Genomic DNA, 19,834 nt, shown 5'->3' with positions numbered 1-19,834 from the left:
CTTCAAGGTAAATGGTCATCGTTTAAAAATCTTCCTAGATCTGATAATAAAGAGTATGATGTGATTAATTTCATTGAAGAAACCTAGCCTTGAACTCAATCTTCCAAACTGATAGACTAGGTAACCTTTATCATCCTAGGATCCTTTTTGTTTTGTTTTGTCCCCCAATAAAATGCAGGCAAATGAATAAGTGTGGGGGAGTCGCCCGACTCCCAGATCATCACATGCAGAAACGCCAAGGTAAGCACCTCCAGTTATGTCCTGCTTTTGACTTTAAACAAAGCCCTTCCGGGAGGTAGCCCGAGGATCACTAGAGTAAATCTCATGGTGAGAGTAAAATTTTGTTTTCATCTTGTTGTTTTGAATTCAGCACCAGGTACAAGTACAAGTGTGGGGGAGATCTCTCAAGATCATCATTGCCATACACGTTCGAGATCTCCCACAGATGTATCGCACAACATCATTTGCAACATGACAAGGGATAAGGCAAGGACACCACTATCTTGATGCCATCTTCTCAAAAAGCGATGGATTGTGAATCTTCTACCTCTCAATCTCCCCAACTTATGAGTTTAAATGAGAATCATTGCAAAACATTAAGATTAAACTCAAGATTATCCTCTAATCTTGTGCTTCTCTACTTTTGTCTTGCATACTTTTTATTCTTTGCTAAGCTTGAGCGTGTGAATCATATCTTAGGGAATTCATAATTGTTATGTTGTTGACCAGTGAGATATGGTTTGATGGAAGAATCCTTGCTTTCTATGCTTATATGTCTGGGAAACTTTGTCAAAAGGAAAACCTCCATAGCTTTACAACTCCACGTGTTTGACCTACCAAAGCCATATGTCGATCTTCGTGATAAAACCTTATACATATGTTCCTTGTTGTTGCATTGAGTTTCATCAAACTTTGTGACCCTAGTGAGATGTCTTTCATATTTGCTTGATCAAGATCATGTGCACTCCAACAACTAAACTTCTACACTGGATGTTAGCTATGCCATTTTCATCCATCCACAAAATGAAAGCTCCATGTTTAATGATCTCTCTCTAGCATCTCCCAAAAGAGGCATGGGCTATAAAAAAAAGAAGAAAAGAGAGAAAAGATGGCATGCCCAAGAAGCATGACCCAAAAGAAAAAAAATAAAATATATATATATATATATTTGGATATGTGAGGTCCAAAAAAATATATAGCCATATCCTCATAAAAGTGAGAGAGATCCATAAAATGAATATTTCATTTCCACCATCCACCTTCCACACGTGCACAATCTTGATCAACTTGTATGATTTGTCATCTGCATGGATCCATTGTTTGATTTTGCAATATATGTGACACAAGTGCATGATTCCACTTTCACCTACCATGAGCTCCACATAAGTTATCTTTTGAAGTAAGATGAAAAGAGGCAATGCCTTGGTGAGGATACATACACAATGAGTGACATGAGAGATTCTTTGGAGAAGTAAAGCTATGGTTGGTATTTGCAAAACTATTTTTAAAATCCCAGTCATATGGCAAGAATGTGGAGGAAACTGAAGTCAGCACTGTTCCACTTTTCAACTGCCCAAACATTATGGTAGACACATCAAATTTCGTAGGTAAGGGTGAAGCTTAGAATAATCTGTATGCAGGTGTCATATCATATAGAAGCCGGTTCCACCTTAGTTCTAGCCTTTACTCGAGGATGAGCAAAGAACTAAGTGTGGGGGATCTTGTTGACGGTCTCTATCGACCCATTTTGACCGTCAACTATCGTGCAAAAGTTGAGCATCAGAAGGAATAAATGTTAGCATAGGATGATTATTTGACGAATTCCACAGATGCTAGCCTGAGAATGTGTGCAGGCCATTAGCCACTACCTCCACACCGGAGCTGCTCCCTCTGTAGGCCAATACCTTCGACGAGCAGCTACCCCAGCGATTGACCATGGTCGGTCGAGGTATTCAAAATCCATCCTCTTTGCACAATCCTTCCCCTCGTCCTCCTCTTCTATGGAGCATATAGTGGGTCTGTATTCGCCCTCGTGTCAGCAACTAGTCACCAGCCACCAGTCACCAGGCTGCCAGAAGTACTTTTGTCTCACAACAAATTAGTACCAGCCACCAGGCATAGCCAGCCAAACAAGATCAGGACAGAGAGAGAGTGGGGGGGAGGGGGAGTAAGAAAAAGTAACATTTTTATTCTCCATGGGTACCTTTTGCAATGGATTACTGTATGGTCTGGTCTCACAGTGTTTCAGCACTCTGGACGGCTTTTCAACAAAATTGTGGTTGCTTTGCTTTGAACATAGGTTAATAACATGTAAAATCTATTTTAAACATTTAAGAAATGTCTTGTGAATACGAAATGCAATGGAATGCCAACATCAGGGATAACAACAGAATATTTGAGGAGCTTGGCCTTAGTAGTCTGGCAACAATTCTTAGTTCATTGCCTACAAATAAAAGCAACTTCAAAGGGGGAGGTTCAGGCACCAAGGGGAAGAGCTCTGGCAATAATGCTAGCCGGGGTGAAGGGTCTGATTTATCAGATTATATCCCTAAACTTATGGAGCCTGATGGTGGAGATGATGATACAGACTTAGAAGAGGAGGCGACACCCCTAGCAAATGAGGTGCATTTTCTATCTTTGCTGAGGGGGCGGGACATGGGATTACATATTTCCAATGCCTATAGAAGCTGCACTAGTGTGTGGAGTACATATCTGCAATACATAATACTGCTTCTGAGTTATTCATTTAAACAACTATTTTTTTAATTCAACAGGGCCCTATCCGAACTCAGCATAGGAAGGTGTCTGAAAAGAGGAAGAAAAGGGTTGCTGCCATGGCTCCAGGAGGCAGACAATCCAAGAGGGTCAGGTCACTCCCACTAGCAGAAGTTGTTCCTGCAGGTTCACCAAGGATACTGAATAGGCTAAAGACAACAGGAGCACCTGAACAGCATGTGCCTGAAAACATATCACCAGTGGCAGCAAACAGTATCGGTTGTGACATTCCTCTGCAGGCATAATCGACACCAGTTGCAGAAAATCGGGACTGGTCATATGCATATGATGGCGGCCTGGACTAAGATGAGGGACAACCCCATCCCCGAAGATGATCCCTTATCCGAAGGTTGGTTCTTATGTTGCTCTCAAGACTGTTGCACTAATTTTTGTATACTTATTCAATAATGTGGATTTGAATTGCAGTACCTACAGAAAGAGGTGGCCCGAGGAAGGCAAGGAAAGCAACCAGGGGAGTTATGCTTGACAGGATGACCAAAGCTATGGGAAGAAGGTTGCCCGTAACTGTTGCTGAGGGGAACCTAAGGCCGCATGATCCGTTGCAAGCTGCCAAGTTTGCATCAGAGGCTAGTGTTATTGTTAGGGGTCAAGTTCCTATCTTGACCCATTGGAAAGAATACAAGCAACATACAGAACATTTTGACGGCTTCATGGGAAAGCTATTTGTGAGTGTTGTTGAGGTCGTTAAGTGCAAAATATGACCGTCAACTATACTCACAAGAGAAGAAAACCATGCCTCTTACTCACATATTTGTATCACTAACCTAGCTCCATAGTTGTTTTGGAGAATTATTGATTTCAGGAGCACAAGTCCAGAATAAGAAGAAAACACGAAGAATACGCAGGCGAAGTCACAGAATATCGCGTTGTGCATAGCAAGAGCAAAAGAGGCCCACCTGACAGACCAAACCGACCAACCAAGCCCTGACACCAACTATCTGACATCAGGACACACCAGGCAGTCTCCCAGAGAAGACAGTGGCCAGAGGCGGCAAGATGGGGCCGGCCGAACCCCCCTGAGTCCCATCCAGATGCATTTTGGCGGGAAGATTGATCTGATCCTCCTAAAGGCGGTTTGACACGTTTCCATACAGAGGAGATGGCGGGAACTGACCTCAAGCACTATAAGAAGGGCCTCTCACCACACATTCAACACACGCCACCAAGTTCTCTTCCTTCCTCTCTTGAAAATGTAGTGTTCCAATGCAAAGCCGAGGCCCTGCCTAGGCTAGTGCTTAGAGTAGGAGGAGGGTGAGGAGTAGTTCGGGGAAGCGCCGGGCCTGTCGGCGGTCTTCTCCAGTCTTGTACCTCTACGGATACTGGCTTCCTTCAGTATGAGTAAGTTAGTATATGTGATTCCTATATTGCATAGTACTTTTGTACGGGTGAGATCAGTTCTCTTACTCGCGGATTCATCGCTCTGTATTTATATAGAGTGCCGTAGGTTGCTACGGGAATTCAGATGTAGTCAGGCTATGGTAGTAATCAGTAGCGTAGACATGGTGTATAGGCTAAGGGTTACCTTTGTTTGCCTTATATCCCAAGGTCTGTGAGGTAGGCCGCAAGTGGTGACAGTCCTGCTGGTCCTTAGTAGTCCTCCACATTCAGATATAGCGTAGTGCTGTTGGCCAGAGTCTCCTGACCATTTCAGGGGTAAGCCGGTGCCCGAAGCGAGTCCTACCCGAGAGATCGACCTTTAACTCATCTTTAGTGCCACCGCAGGAATCCTCTTCAGCCTTGCCACTTAATCTTGGTGTGTCCTTGGACCGACTAAGTTAGGAGTTAGTGCACACACGTTCCCTGTGGAAATGATACCCTTGAATACTCACGGGTGAAAGCTACGACGGTATCCGTGTGCTTGCGGATTTATTCGCATCATTAAAATACCTAACAAGTGCCTATCTGCTAGTTCCTCTTTTACATTGAACTCTTATATGGCCTTGGTGTAACTCGGATGTCAATTAATCACCAAGGAAGGTTAGCAATTGTCACAAGCCACAAGCCAACAAAAGATGCTTGTGTTAGTGTATTCAAGTTAGCCATATGTCAGAGGCGATATAGGTTGAAGAAGAAATACTTTGTTGGCCTCCCTCCTAATGAGATCCCCACAACCTCTCTTGTCTCATACATGACTAATGCACAGTGGTCTCAACTTGTTGATAAGTGGTCAAATATGCGCAACAGGGTAATTTCTCTTGTTGTTATTTGAGATATGTATGTATGATGGAGACTAGATAAGACATAATTTCTCATGCAGGGAGTCTCTGACCAGAACAAGAAAACCTATGGACGTGTCAAGTGGCCTCAAGCAACAGGATCTCGCTGCTACGTTGCCCAGTTGCATGAATATGTAAATCTCAACACTCTTGTAATGGAAGCTTTTCATTATTTTGCTTTGTTAATAAAATGAGCTCACACACACACATGTAGCAAGTCCTATTGTCAGTTATTCATGCTTGATCATCATGGTTTCATTGTTTGTTTGACCACCATTTTGGTATATCCATCAGCACAATAACAAGAAGAATGATACCAAAGACAGTGAAGTCAACGGGGAGGAATCCCAGGAGCTAGTTAGGGAATCTGATGAAGAACTCGATGCTATGGAAGCATTCAAAGTCTGCCATACCAACCACAAGAATGGTATGAGTGATGCCGCTAGAGAAGCAGTTGTAAGTCCCCCTGCATGGTTCCTTGCTCTTCCAGGATTCGGCTAGTTTTGTTGACATTTGCAATTCCAGTTCTTTAGCAATAGCTAGAATTTCATGATTAAATACGGCTTTTAGTTGTTTCTGTAAGGCTTTTGTCATCATTTTTCCAATGCTCTGTACATGCTCCATCATATGGTTTTAATATGCATGGCTCATGGCTGCCCCTTTCACTTAGTGGTGTGTCATGTTAACACTATTTAGTAGCAACTATCCAATCTATCTTTGTTCCCAGTATTTTTGATACACTACTTTCTTTTTATACAATCAGTGAAGTAATAGTTTATCTATGCATTTTGTAGATGTCAATGGAAACTATCCAGGCAGAAGCTGTTGCTGATGGGCAGGCACCATTGAGTAGTGCTGAGGTGGTGGTTTCCAAGGTAATCTCGCCTGACAGCTTCAACTCCACTTTCTTCAAGAATGCTGGTTTATCCAGTCGCTCCTTGAAGCCTCCGTCAGCTGCAGAACAAGCGCTACTTGAAGAACTTGCTGCGCAGAAACAAAAAGAAGCTGCTATCACTAAAGAATTTGCTGAGGTCGGGAAGAGGAGTGAAGCAGCAGAGGAAGCGTTGCTGAAGACCCAACAACTGTATGAGGACATGAAGAATAGGAAGAGAACAATCTCATCATTCAGAAAATCTTGCAGGTGAGCGTTGCTGGCATCTCTTCTTAGCCCTGATCCTGTCATTACCTCCGGTGCTTGTGGGTTCTGAACTATTTTGGTCGTGCGATGAACTATCTATTGTGTTGTGATGAACTATATATCTGTTGTCTGTAGTGGTGTGATGAACTATATGTCATTGTTATGTGGCTTGCTTTCTGTGATTTCCTGCCGCATCATTTCTTCTGTGACGAAATGCAGTCCGTTCGGCTAGCTAGGCTGAAATAGTTGGCTGGGCTGAAATGGAATGATAAAAATGAGGCTGGCGCCAGCCAGAACCGGCCCTATAAAAAGTTCTGTGATGAAATGGTTCTGTAACGAAAGCACCACGTGCACCCGCCACGTGCAGCACCTTGGAAGTGACACATGGACCAATAGGCACACGACACGTGGTCAAAAAAGAAACGACACGTGGGTCATCGAGAGAATGACACGTCGAATCGAGAAAGGACACATGGAAAAACTGGAAGATAACACGCGACCGAAAACAAACTGACAAGGTCAGTTGCTCATATTGCCACATGGACTGTTACCAGCTCGCCGTGTCGCTACCCTCTTTTGCGACACGTGCTGCCCGCCACATTACCTGCCAGTGTGGACGAAGCCACGTGGAGCGCCAGCGTGTCCTATGGTGCCTGCCAGCTCGGATGTGCACACGTAGATCCGGCCGTCCAGTGACGTTTCAGCGACACGTCAATGAAGCAAAAATGGTTCCGCGATGAAATTTCCTTTTGTCATGAAAAAATCATTTTAGTGATGTTTTGGTTGTTTCACCAAGGCAGACCTAACTCGATGCACTATTTTTGACGAATTGAATTTCATCACTAATCGTCACGAATTCGTCGCAGGATTCTTTGCACGATGAATTTGGATCCTTCTGTGACAAAAACTTTTCATCATCGATGCATCGATTTCCACTAGTGACAGAAAAGGATGAGGATGAGAGGCGGCCAGGTGGGCCGGCCGACCCCCTGGGTCGGCCGAACCTGGCTGGCCTCCTGTCTAGGTGCATTTCAAGGAGTCGTGCCCAATGCACCTCCTTCCATATGTGCACTTGGCGGGAACCAACCTCTAGAGCTATAAAAAGGGCCTCTCAAACCCCCCCCCCCTCCACACACACACACACACACACACACACACACACACACACATTTCATTCCACTCTCTCTGTGCCACCTCAGGTGTCAAATAGCCAAAGCAAGACAATTAGCATAAAACACCCTACATAAATGACCAAGGAAACTTAAATAAATATATCATGTATTGCTCTTGCAAATATATGTGTATATGTGTATGTGCATGTACCGATTGAGTGACATATATTTCTATAGGATTCCAGTATACTATTCACACTCACCACAACATGAACAATAAAATGCATCAATATACATCCTTGGTGGTGTTTTATAAATTTTCAAGAACGATCGCATTCAATTCAAATGAGGTCACATGAAATGACGAATAAATTCGAATCATAGAAAACATGCTTTGAAAATAATTATTAAATATTTGCTTAGGTAAAGTTTTGCTTAAAATGAAAAATGTTGAGTGGCTAAAGGTTGAACAATTTCATGCCCAAATGATAGGAGTTCGAATCCAGGCAGTCATAAATAAATAACTTGCAAACCAAGTCAAATATGTTTATGAAATTTTATAGGCACACCATGTCATGTTAAACAAAAGTCTAGTTGAAGCCTAGGAATAAAAGTGACAATATCCACGTGAAATGATAAGTCATTTAAATGGTAATTTTTGAAATAATTAAATAAATTTCAAACTATTGCTCAAATGAAAATGTTCCTGAAACAAAAGTTGTAGATCTCAAAAAATTGAACAAGTTTGGTATTCAAAAGTTTTTGATTTGACATTAGGAAGTATGAGAAAATGTCAGTTCTTCATCGGGACCCTGACTTTTGCTCTATTTATGGTTTTGCCCTTACTCTGTTTCTCCCCCTCGTCCAAGCGCTCGGCCTACGACGATGTCCGTACGCCGGCGCTAGCCACCTGGGCGGCCACGCGCCGTGCTCCCTGCCCAAACCACCTCAGAGGCCCCGTATTGCCGAAACCACGTGCTCCTGGCGCTCGCGGAGGTTGCCACACGCCCCTACCGAGCTGTCCGCCTACCACGACACCATGGCAGGCCGACGGCCCACGCGCTCCTGGTGCTCGAGGAGGTCGCCACACGCCCCTGCCGAGCTGTCTGCCTGCCACGACGCCATGGCAGGCCGACGGCCGCACTGAAGCCGCGTCCTGCTCCCGACTTGCCCTTTGTTCACCGCGAAGGCACTCCAGACCCTCCTCCCCTCCTCCACGCTACCTATAGAGGGCACCAGCACCCCTGCAGCTCACGCGAAGGAAGGCCTTCTTGCCATTACCGCCGCCTCCTCCTGCCTCCATGCCAACCCGCCTCTCTGCCCTGTCCCAGCCTCCATCAACCCCTGGAACGGAACTCCCTCGTTCCCCAGAACCTCCCAAGTCGGCCTCCCCATCCTCAGCCCCACCGGAGCATTGCCACCGGCGAACCCCATCGCAGCTGACCGCCGGCGCTCGTGGAGATGCCGCCTCAGACCACCTCCCCACGAGACAAGGCCACCAAAAAGGTGCGGCTCAACCTCCTCTAGCCCCTTCCCCACTTGCCCCTCGTCTCCAGTGAGTCTCCTTGCCAGAAATCCGGCCGGGATTCCTCTGTTCCCCTCCCAAGTCCATCCAGGGACCTAACTGTGATTTGAAAACTTGATTCCAGGGGGTAAACGGCAAAATATACATGAACATTAAGCAGTGGACTTTGAAAATGCATAACAAATCGTAGAAAAATTGTTAAAATTGAAACTAATATGTTTTGGAATCGTTGAACAAAACTCTACAACTTTCTTCACATGCACATCTTTAGATTCTGTCTACATTTTAATCTATGATAAAGATTAGAAATAATAGCTCATATTTGTTCTAGGAGTTGTACTCATGAATTGATGATGATTTTTGAATGGTAGCCTTACATCACTGTTTAGAGTCTCACATAAAAGTTTCATGATCAGAACCCAACTTTAACTAGGTGTTTTATCAGATCTTATTTTAAGCTAAGATTAAATATCACACTTGTGTTCTTGATGTTCTAGTGCATATTTTTGGATGAAACTTTTTCGGCACAGTTGAGATACTACATGAACAATAGTATAAAATTTTGTAATCCATTACAACTGTTTAGCTAAGCTTTTTGTATAATACGTGAATAATAGCACTACTTCATGATAAATAGTTTTTTTACCTGGAAAAATATGAAATATTCACAGAATGATTTACACCATATTAGAAATGCTCAGTAAAAGTTTGAACACCATAACTTGTATACTTTGTTCTGTATAAAAAGGTTTTGCTTCTAGCAGTGTCTATTTGTTTTATTTTTCATGATTAATCCGCTTACTAAAATTGAATGAAAATTCTACATTATTCTTGTTAACATACATGTAACAATCTGTAAAATTTTGAACATCAGTACTGTTGTATTTTGCTCGTAATAATTTAATTTTGACATTAGAGTAATCTGTTTAATGTATTTTTCATGCCCACAAGCTTTACTTTTTTAGCAAAAAAATTTACTGTAAGTTCACACTTCAGATTACTACATTTTGTAAAATTTGGAGCACCAGAAACTATTTCTAGCTCATCCATCCTATAAGGGACGGATTGAACTTTCCTATGGCCACCCCATAATTTGCCCCTGCTGAGAGACCAATTCCTTGTGCACCAACAAAACCTACCCAGGAAATCCCCCCACACCAGAATGAATGGTCCAGATTAGCTTGCTATGAAATTGGACGACCCAGGGCAAAAGGCTTCAACGCGCCGCGGGCTTCAACGCGCGCGAGTCCCAGTACCCCACCCCGCCCGCGCAGGTTCGAATCCCTCGCTCGCTCGCTCCGTCTTCCTATTTCGACCAAAAAAAACCCACGCTCCCTCGCTAGGGTTGAGTTCGTCGGTGGCCTGCTCGCACAGCTCCCGCACGCACGCGCGGCCGAGCGCCGCCGGTGGCCTGCTCGCACAGCTCTCGCACGCACGCGTCGGGAGGTCGCGCGCGCGGCCTGGGGAGCCCTGCCGGCGGCCCAATCGCGTGCCTCCCGCACGCGCCGGGGGAGCTGTCGGCACGGCTGGCGGAGGTCGCGGGTCGGTGGCCGGAGAGGGGCGTACGGCGGCGATGAGGCGGCCGGAGAGGGGCGTACGGCGGCGATGAGGCGGCCGGAGAGGGGCGCACCGTGGCGAGGCAGGTCTCACAGCCGTGCCTTCTCCTCCCTCTCCTCTCTCCGTCTCCACTCCTCTCTCCATCCCTCTCCTCTCGCGTCTCCCCCTCTCTCTCCCCTCCGAATCCGGCGACCGGCGAGGCGAGAGCACGGCGGCCGGCGGCCGGTTCCGGGGGCCGGCGGCGTTGCTACGACGCGGCCGCCGATGCGCAGATCTGCCTCCGGGCGGGGCCGCTGGCAGCACGACGATGAGCAGGGGGCCCCACAAGTCCCAACATCGGCAAGCTCCCTAGCTTTGGCGCCCACCTCCAGCTCGCCGGAGATGGTCGGATTTGGTGGATCCGGTTCCCCTCTACCTCTCCCGCCCCCTTCTTCTTCCTTATCCATGGGAAAAGTTGTTCCTATGGTTGGATTGTCTCGCCAGCTTTTGATGGCGGCGCAGGGAGCGTCCGCGGCGCTCCTTCCTTGGCGGCCGGAGTCGCAGCCGCGGCCGGCCCCGCGGCCCCCCTGGTTGGCTCCTTGGGCGCGGACGCTCAGGCCTCCGCCGTGGCCAACCCTGCAGCCCGTCGCCGTGGCGTAGGTGGTCAGGCCTCGGAAACCTGAAATGTACATTGCCCGTGAGTGCAATGTACACCATGATTTCCATGTGGGTTTACTGGTACTGACTTGTGACTTGCGTGAGAAGCATTCGAGGTCTTGGAATCGTCAGACGTAAGCTGACTGAGAGTGGAGATCCCTTCTCCTTTCTCTATTCGATTTTTTTTTCAATCAATTATTTCTTCTTTCTCCTTTCGTTCTGTACAAGATTCAGGGATTGGAGTCTGAGCGAGAGCAGCAGGGCCATTTGATTCACTGTAATAATCCTTGCGCACAACTCTAAAATTTCATGTATTTTATTTTGGATTGGAGAGTGTAATTAATTTGGTTAACTGTATTTACCTTTGAGCATGTATGCCCAGCACCATGATTAGAAGTACCTTCAATGCATTTTTCAGCATACTACTTCATTTTGGATGATTACAGATTATTTCAGAATGCTGATTTATTGATGTTACTCTGCAGGTCAACTCTGTGTGGCCAAGGGTGAGTTGCAAATGGCGTCTGACTCATTCAAGATTGTGTTGGATGAAGATGGAAACAAGTTATGGCATCATTTCTCATATGCTAAAATGATCTGAAAATAAATTGGTTAAGCAGCAGAAACTTGCAGGTTTCAGGCTGCAGGTCTGAAACTAAACTTGCAGGTTTAAAGTGCTACTCCAAGAATGCATGATCTGACTGATCTGATCTGAAAAAAATGACTGATCTAGATATCTTGTTCTTTCTGCAATCAATGAACATGTTATGATATAGCTCTACATGCTTTCACGATGGCAACTTTGCAATGTCGATAAATGATAGGCCATGGCTTATTTGCTTATATGCCCCTATTTGCAAGGGCGTATGAGCAAACTATTAGCTATTGCTGCATTTCTTTTCTTGCCTGTGGCGTTAGCACGGGTGCACTTACTAGAGCAGGAATTTTATTTGCAGCTGATTCTAAGAGAATGCTTAAGCAAGTAGCAAACAGTCACGCAGACATGTCTTAACTTCAATTCTGTGTGGTGCCTACTGTCCTTGAATAATTTAGTACCTCAAGAACATTTTGTGTACTTTAGTTTAGTTTGGAAACATTATGTCGTGGAGGAGTGGGGTCACCTGATGGAATGCTTGGACTTGCCGAGCTAATTGGGGGTCACATGTTTCGAATTGTTTGTCGCTAACCTAGAATACCCAAAGAACAAGTCATAGAGTTTTGCTTCATAATTTTCTTGGTTCTTTTTGGGAACCATATTAACTGATGATGTTTTGCTTCTTTCAATTTCCCCATCAAAGGTTATTAGTTGATTTACTTACAGCATGTTATGCACCACCATCGCAATTTACTTACTGCATGTTATGCACCACTACCGGTAGCATTGGTGTAAAACGTGTTGAACAGTGTATATTTTCATGAAGAGAGGTACATGTTTTTAATGAAGTTTGTTCCTTTTCAGTGTATCTGAAGCTAAGCTTCCAGAGTATCCACAGAAGACTGAAGCATTGCATGAACATTTGCAGGTAACATGTAGATATCATGCAAAGTTTTATCTATAGATGATTTCCTTGCATCAGTGGGGTTTTATATTTCCTTGCATATAATTGACTGCTAAATTTTACCCATTCAGAACTCTATATCTGTATATTTGCAGACTATTCTGTACTGATCTATCCGCTGCTTTAGCTAACTTTGGTTGTTTTCGATTCTTACTGCATCTTAAATATGTTTTTTTTATACCCCATAAGGCACCGAATGAATTTAGCTAGGACCACCCACAAAAAGAACTGAAGAAGCCAAGAAGGGTATGGAACTTCAAAACTTCTGACCCCAATTCCAGCAATTTTGCAATGAATTTAATTAATTCAGGAATTAAATCTCCAATATTTGTCAATATTTGGTAATGATATGCTATGTTGAGAAAGAGATATTCAGATGCATCACTAATGATAAATTCATAGCACGGGCACCTCTCTGTTTTATCGCTTCTGTGCTCGTAATTCCTAAAAAAAGAGCTGTCTTTTCCCCTAGGGCTTTGGAGATTGCCAAGATGAAGAGTAGATTTATCATTCTTTGTGTTAAGGCCTGTCTAATGGCTCAGCTAGGAGCTGCCAATGTCATGCTAATGGGGAATAATCTAACCTTGTCTTTTGACGACCAAAAAAGGAATTAGACCCCACTGGGAAGAGCACCAAGAATATATAGTCTACAAGGACATGCTCAACTGGTGATTAATGTTGAGTATAATCTAGGTTTAGTTGCAGCTCTTATTTTTTGTTGGATAATGTGAGTTTGCGTTTCAGATTATATTATTGATATTACTGACTTCTCTCTATTATCATAATATCATCCCAAGATTATTATATTGTTGATGATGCTACTTTCCCATCTTAAAACTTACTTGTGCCTTTGATTTTACTAAAGTCCTTTTTACCACACATGCACTTTTCTTGCAACAAATTTCTGCACTAGCAGAGTTTCAGTTAATGGATAGTGGCATGCAACAAATTGACGTTCTGTTTGTGTTGTGCTTCTTATAAACCACACATCTCTCACCTTTCTGCTGACTTTAGTTTTCTCATATTAATTTTGGTCTGGTAATCATCATGTTTTCTTATGGTCTTCCCTGTTCAGTTTTGTTAGCGAACACATCAAAACTTTGGAGGAAATCGATGTGGAGTACAAGGAGTTAGCTTTAGAATCTAGCATCGATTCAACAATTTGCATGTCAGATATTCATTCAAATGTCTAACTGAACCTATGGAACAAGAATTGAAATCTTGCCTTTTTCATTTTATCATCTGATATCCAGTTTTCTAAGTTATAGTATATCATTTTTTCTTTAGAGGAGTTCATTTCCAAGTTAAAGAAAAAATTGCAGTAGACCCTTTTATGTTTGGAGGATACAAGTGTTCATTTCCAAGTTAAAGAAACGTTGCATGAGCATCCCCTGTGTTTGTGGAAAATGCAATATGAACTTTTACATAGATTTAATATTTGCATGTCAGGGGCTCAGCAACAAGCAGCAATCTGCCAATCTGACAGGTCATCAGGGGCTCAAGAATGTCACTTGCCATTGTATTTTTTGTACTTCTGAAATTCAACAGATTTGAAATCAGATTTATGGTTTATGAGAAAAAATCATTCGAAGCTAGGAACCTATATAGCTTTCCAATCCCGCCCGCGATGAATTTGATGAGTCTTTAACTTTTGGTTGGTCAGACATGTGTCTGATTCTTGCTCCTGTGCTTGTGTTGTAGACCGAGAGCATGGGTGGAGGCCTCCAGGAGATGCAGTGCTGGCATGCCCGTGGAGTGGAGGTCGCCGTGGGGACGCAAACGCCATATGGAATGTAGGTTAGCTGTTTGAGGAAATGCTCGAGGATCAATCGGTATAAATTGTGGTTGATATTGTCTTTCTAAGTGAAATTGCAACTTTCATTGATTCTGATCACTAATTTTGAATAGGCGATTGTGCCAACAAGCTTGCAGTTTATAATGATGGATATTTGGATGGTGGCAAAAAATCTCATGCTTTCATTGCTTGCAGAGGATGTCAAGCACTTGCATGCTACAAGTCATACCTCCTTCTCCATTTGCAATATATTATTTGGTTGTATTGTGTTATACTGCTATGGTGAATCAGTTTCTGCTGTTTCACCATTTCCATGTTTGGGACTTAAATTTTGGCATATATTTTTAGGCATTTGTCCCTGGTAGCCGTGCTGTCATCCTGTCACAGTTTGGGTGGTGGTGATATGATGGTATGCAACCAGGGTAGCCACTAGCCAGCCATTATCAATCCCAAATACCATTTGGAGCAGCCATGCAGGTCAGTTCATGAATCCTTGATTTGTTCACTAAATAAGATGTTGTCAAATTCCAGGAATCAGTAGCTTAATTTACTATTTATTGATTTTGATTTTTGTCTATCGATTTTGATTTTGCCCATTTTCTTACCAGCTAGGAGCAAGGTTGCTTCTGCAACATCAACTATGAAGTCAGTGTTTTTGCAAGAGGTTCAAATGCAGGATAGGTAAGCTTTCTATTTCTCTGGAATAATGTCGTCCTGATCATCGTCGTCGAGTCGTTGCTGCGTATTGATTACAAATAGCTTTTTTAAGTCATGTGGTGTGTTGCTTTGGGTGCCTACCTGCAGCTTGTTTGATGAAATGTCTAGGCGAGCAATGTTACACCGAAGTAGAAGTTGCTATTGCTTTTACTTGATGGGTGCCTACCTACTGCCGATGTTAGGGTTTCAAAATTTTGGGAAAACTTCGACATTGGTGTTGGGTACCTGTGTGTTCATTCTGTTTATGCTCTTGTTCTTCCAACCTTTGTAAATAATTATAACATTACTGGCAGATGGGTTATCATTTTCAAATGGCACTATGAATGTGTTTGTGTAATCAACATAATAACTCTGTTCTTTGTGTGAAATATATATTTATTAGTTTGGATTATGGATCATATGTGTTGTTTGGTGTACGTCTAAAATTTATCCGTGGCGTTAGCACGGGCACCTTACTATTACCCCATAAGGCACCAAACAAGTTTTTCTAAAGCCACCGGCCTGCGGGCTCGGAGCCGGCGGCCAGAGTGCCGCGCGCTTCCCCTCCACCGGCCTACGGTCTCGGACGCCGCCGCCGGGACGCGCACCGCCTCCGGGACGCGCGCCGCCTGCGGGCTCGGCTGCCGCCGCCGGCGCGCGCGTAGGCGCAGGTTTGGGGCGCCGCCGCTGGCACACGCGCGGGTTGCGGGCTCCACACGACGCCGCCGGCCGCGTCGAGACGACCCTAAACCCCCCTCGCGACCCTAACTTAATCTGATTCCCCCCCCGAACCCTAACCCCCCTGACCCCCCGTTTCCTTCGCAGGATCCAGCCGCGGCCGGCGGCTCCGCCGCGACAAGGACGAGCTCCCCTCCGACAGCACCTCCGGCTCCGACTTTATCGCCGACTCCGAGGACCAGGTGGGAGACGACGACGACAAGGGGTTCGCGCCCGATGAGGACGCCCCGCCCGCGATGGCTGCGCCGCCACCCCGCCGATGCTGATGCCGGTGGGGGGTGCCGAATCGGGCGCGGAACTGCGCTCCTCCGCTGCACGCGGTGACCCGCCGCTGCAGGCCCTCAACCAGATCTAGAATCGGGAGGGGCGGGGGCGGAGATCCAGGGCGGGGACGCGCCGTGCTGCCTCGCCTGCCCGCGCAGGAGCCGCGTTGCTCACCCGAGCGCGAGCAGCCGCGTGCCCCCACCCCTCCCGACGGCAGCCGTGTGCAGGCCCTCCGCTGGCCGCGGCCCTCCGCTGGCCGCGCGGCCGTGCGCAGGCACATGGTGCCCCGCCACTGCAGCCGCGCCCTTCTGCTTGCCTGCATGCACGCCCCGCCGGCCACGCGCCCTGCAGCGTGCGCTCCTCCGGGACTCCCGCAGCTGTGTACACGATATGGACGGGCTCAACAAGTACTTCGCCGTCCGGGAGACCGGGACTTCCACAGCTGGGTTTTCATCTTCTCCGCCGTGGGTGACATGCTGCTCAAGCTGGGAAGCCGGTGCCTCCGGTTAGTCACAGGTACCACGCTCCTCACATTCCTCTCGCCACACATTACCTTGCCATGCCGAGAGGTCCGCGCCGTCTGTCTCTTGTTGCCGTAGCCAGTTCTTACTCCATTACTCAGCCAAAGCAGTATGCGTGGAGCCGCATCCCAGCAGGCAAGATGGGGACTTTTCTCTCTGCGTGAGCACCTGCAGCACAATGGAACGTATCTGCTCGTGTGAGAAGGTAGGCACAATGCCCTCTACATGTTTGTTTTTTTTTTTTTGCTCTCAGGTTAGAACGACTGTAGCAGCCCTATAGATTGCTGGGATGCTGTGGGTTAGCATGCCTATCTGTTAATGTTAACGGAATATCTGAATCTTGATTTCATTCTTTTGTTATTTTGCACTCACCAGGTTTAGGTTGTTTAGGAGAAGAGAAGAACACCAAGCAAGCAGCTAATTGTTAGGGTATGTGCAATTTCCATAGCGCTCACTTATTGCCCTTGGTTATGAAAATATCTGGTAGTTCTCTTCCTTCTACAGTTGAGTTGTTCACTTGCTCTCTTATGTAAATGTAATTTTCAAATTCTAGCTCATGTGAACCCAAAACATAACAGACCAACCAAAACACAAGTGGACGCATATTCAGTAATTGTTGAAATTCTAGCTCATGTGGACGCATATTCAGTACATATGATTTACTCAAATCTGGTATCCATTTGGGCCATGCTCATCTAACCTTGCCGATGCTTTGATCAGCACTAATGAAAGAAATATATGGTATGCAGGTAACAGCAATTAGCTCATTCACCGCATCGAGCTTGGCTGGTCATGTACTAATTATTTTTCAAAGGGACATGCTCTTGTGAACAAGGTTATCCCCAACTCCCTTGTGGTTATGATATACTCAATACTTTGATGCCACAAAGAAACGGCTGCTTGAAAAAGAGGATGACTAATTTCCATTCTTTGATACTTGAAACTTAAGGCACACAAAATAGAAGCATAATCAATTAATTCAGCTTTTCATGTGAGTGAAACAAATAAAAAAATAAGTAAATAAACTGGTAGATAGCTAAAACTTTACATCCATATCTGCTTTGTGGTCATGACTATTACAGCTGGACATCCAATTTCAATCGGACCCAAAAGTGCCCAGAATTGCACTGGATAAGCTACCCAGTAACTAGACCAGACATCGTTTTCTGCCATTTAGATTAGTTGTCTTGCAGATTAGTCTAACATGAGAGTTCATTAAGTTTATAGCCAGAAAATAAAGGCAACTCTGTACTAACGCTATGCAATGGTACTCTGCTTAATTGGATGCTCCTTTTCTGACTTGATGTGTTAAGTTTCATCAGTTTCATTAGTCCATGACTGAACTTATCTTTTGTTTGGACCCATTATGCCTTGGTACTGTTTGCAAGTAGACAAGGATCATGCTGGATTGCAAATGGAATCCGCAGAAAATGTGTAACTAGAGAGGGTGACATTTAGCATTATGATATTGCAGTGCTTGAAAGCGAAAACAGTTAACGCATTCCAATACACGCAGACTGTTTGATGACATGGCATCCTATATAGAGTATATATTACCTTAAGCTCCCCAAGTTTACATATTGGGCTTAGCTGTCAATGCCTACCAGTCATGTGACAAGTTTACCTTAAACTGACACACTGAAAATTAAAAGTGATCAAATGCATGGATAGCTATAAATTCAATGCAGGTAACGGTTTGCCAGGTGAATTTGAAGGTATTCTGTGGCACTTGCTGTATCACCGATTGGATTTTGTCACTGTTTCTTTATTTTGAATCATATGAATCGCATGCTTTGGTAGTCTTCTATTAGACCGAGCATATAGAACAATATAGCATCTTATTATACCCCTCCTGAACAGAAGTATTTAATTTTCTTCTGATTATTGAGTATTGTTGTGATTTTTTAGTTAGTGGAAGCATGCATCAAACCTCGCAAGCTATGAGCAACAGGATGCACATGAATTTTTTATCTCCATACTTGACCATATCCATGAAAATATAAAGGATGATCAGCACAAGTCACATGCCCAAGGTAGTAAGCTTCTCTTTTGAGCAAATGTAAATGAGTAAAATCCTGGACCTGAGAAACCAAAAAAAGAATTTGAGCAAGACTTTCAGCTTTTCACCAAAAAAGGCAAACATGAACAGAATAGTCTTCCTGTATTATTAGGTGAACAAATCAGCTTAATTTTCTTGGATGAAATGTAGAATAACCTTTTTACTTCGGTGTGCTGTAATGCTATTCTTGAGTAAAATAATCTCAGTTAATGTCGCATCCTAACATTGTTTGCATAATAGGCCATGGGACTGTTACATTGCCCACAAAGTGTTTTCTGGTGCGCAATGGGGAACGGGGTTTGGCTGAGAGACTTGATGCTGATTAAAAGTTATGCTGTGAACACTGAGATGAGAGGCAAGAATCCCTGAAGCAAACGTCCATTCGCAGGCTTCCATTAGTTTCCTGCTTTCACATAAAGAGATTTGAGCACTGCTGAGCAAAAGTTCAGTTTCATTTGATGATATTTATTGGTAGCCTTTTCACAACCTTGACAAAGACATATACAAAGATGAAGCCATATGAATATGGATTCCGTGTGTTATTGTTGATATTCTGTTATGTTATGGTCTCACTGGGAAGTTCACTGATACAGCTACAAGCAGATTTATATTGATTGCTCTTTGTCTAGCAATTCTTAAGATGATACATCAAAATTAAATGTATGATCCCATAAAGTTGTGATTTTACTCTATGCATATGGTTGTCCTTTGTGTAAAGCAAATATTTTTCAGTTTGAACTATGGAACAAATTATGGATCATGTGTTGTTTAGTGTATGATTAAAATTTATCCGTGGCGTTAGCACGGGCATCTTACTAGTGGAATGAAATTGCCAAATGTTCTTATACATTTCTAGCTTGAAATAAAAATCACCACACAATTCATTTTATGAAGTAAAGTGATTATATGAGCTACTCTTTAAATATTTTCCCAAAAAATATAATTAAGAGATTTGATAATAAAACTTGTTCTACAACTTTATAGTGAAGGAAAGGATATGTAAATCGTTGTCGTTTTTGTAACATGAACACTTTGCATTCATATAGACGCGACTACTCTCATCGATGGAACGAATGAGTTGGTGCCAAGTCCGAGAACGAACTACATGAAGCTCAACCTAATCTAACTAAGTTACTGAAGACTCGGACCAATGTTCGGAAGAGCCCAAGGCTAATTTTTTTTAACTATGAAGGCAAGCCCCGGTGCATTCAAATGCCTATTA

General features: G+C 44.2%; 1 long non-coding RNA gene across 19 annotated transcripts; it reads left to right on the top strand.

Annotated features, from left to right (window-relative positions):
• The first annotated feature begins 9,974 nt into the window (after nucleotides 1-9,974).
• Nucleotides 9,975-19,372, top strand: LOC120672881. 19 transcript variants are annotated; one of them, XR_005674374.1, is made up of 14 exons: nucleotides 9,975-11,257; nucleotides 11,466-11,544; nucleotides 12,440-12,503; nucleotides 13,615-14,058; nucleotides 14,241-14,371; nucleotides 14,448-14,556; nucleotides 14,683-14,811; nucleotides 14,943-15,015; nucleotides 15,856-16,548; nucleotides 16,655-16,758; nucleotides 16,929-16,982; nucleotides 17,303-17,388; nucleotides 18,462-18,586; nucleotides 18,853-19,372. It is a non-coding gene; the product is annotated as an uncharacterized LOC120672881 (long non-coding RNA). The 19 variants fall into 19 exon arrangements; XR_005674382.1 differs by having other exon boundaries at nucleotides 9,985-11,257; nucleotides 11,466-11,627; nucleotides 13,989-14,025; XR_005674387.1 differs by having other exon boundaries at nucleotides 9,990-11,257; nucleotides 11,466-11,486; nucleotides 13,989-14,025.
• The last annotated feature ends 462 nt before the right edge of the window (nucleotides 19,373-19,834 follow it).

This window comes from Panicum virgatum, chromosome 2K (assembly GCF_016808335.1).
Source record: "Panicum virgatum strain AP13 chromosome 2K, P.virgatum_v5, whole genome shotgun sequence".
Taxonomy (NCBI): domain Eukaryota; kingdom Viridiplantae; phylum Streptophyta; class Magnoliopsida; order Poales; family Poaceae; genus Panicum; species Panicum virgatum.
Note: the sequence above shows the minus strand (reverse complement) of the source record. Positions and strands in the feature narration are given on the sequence as shown.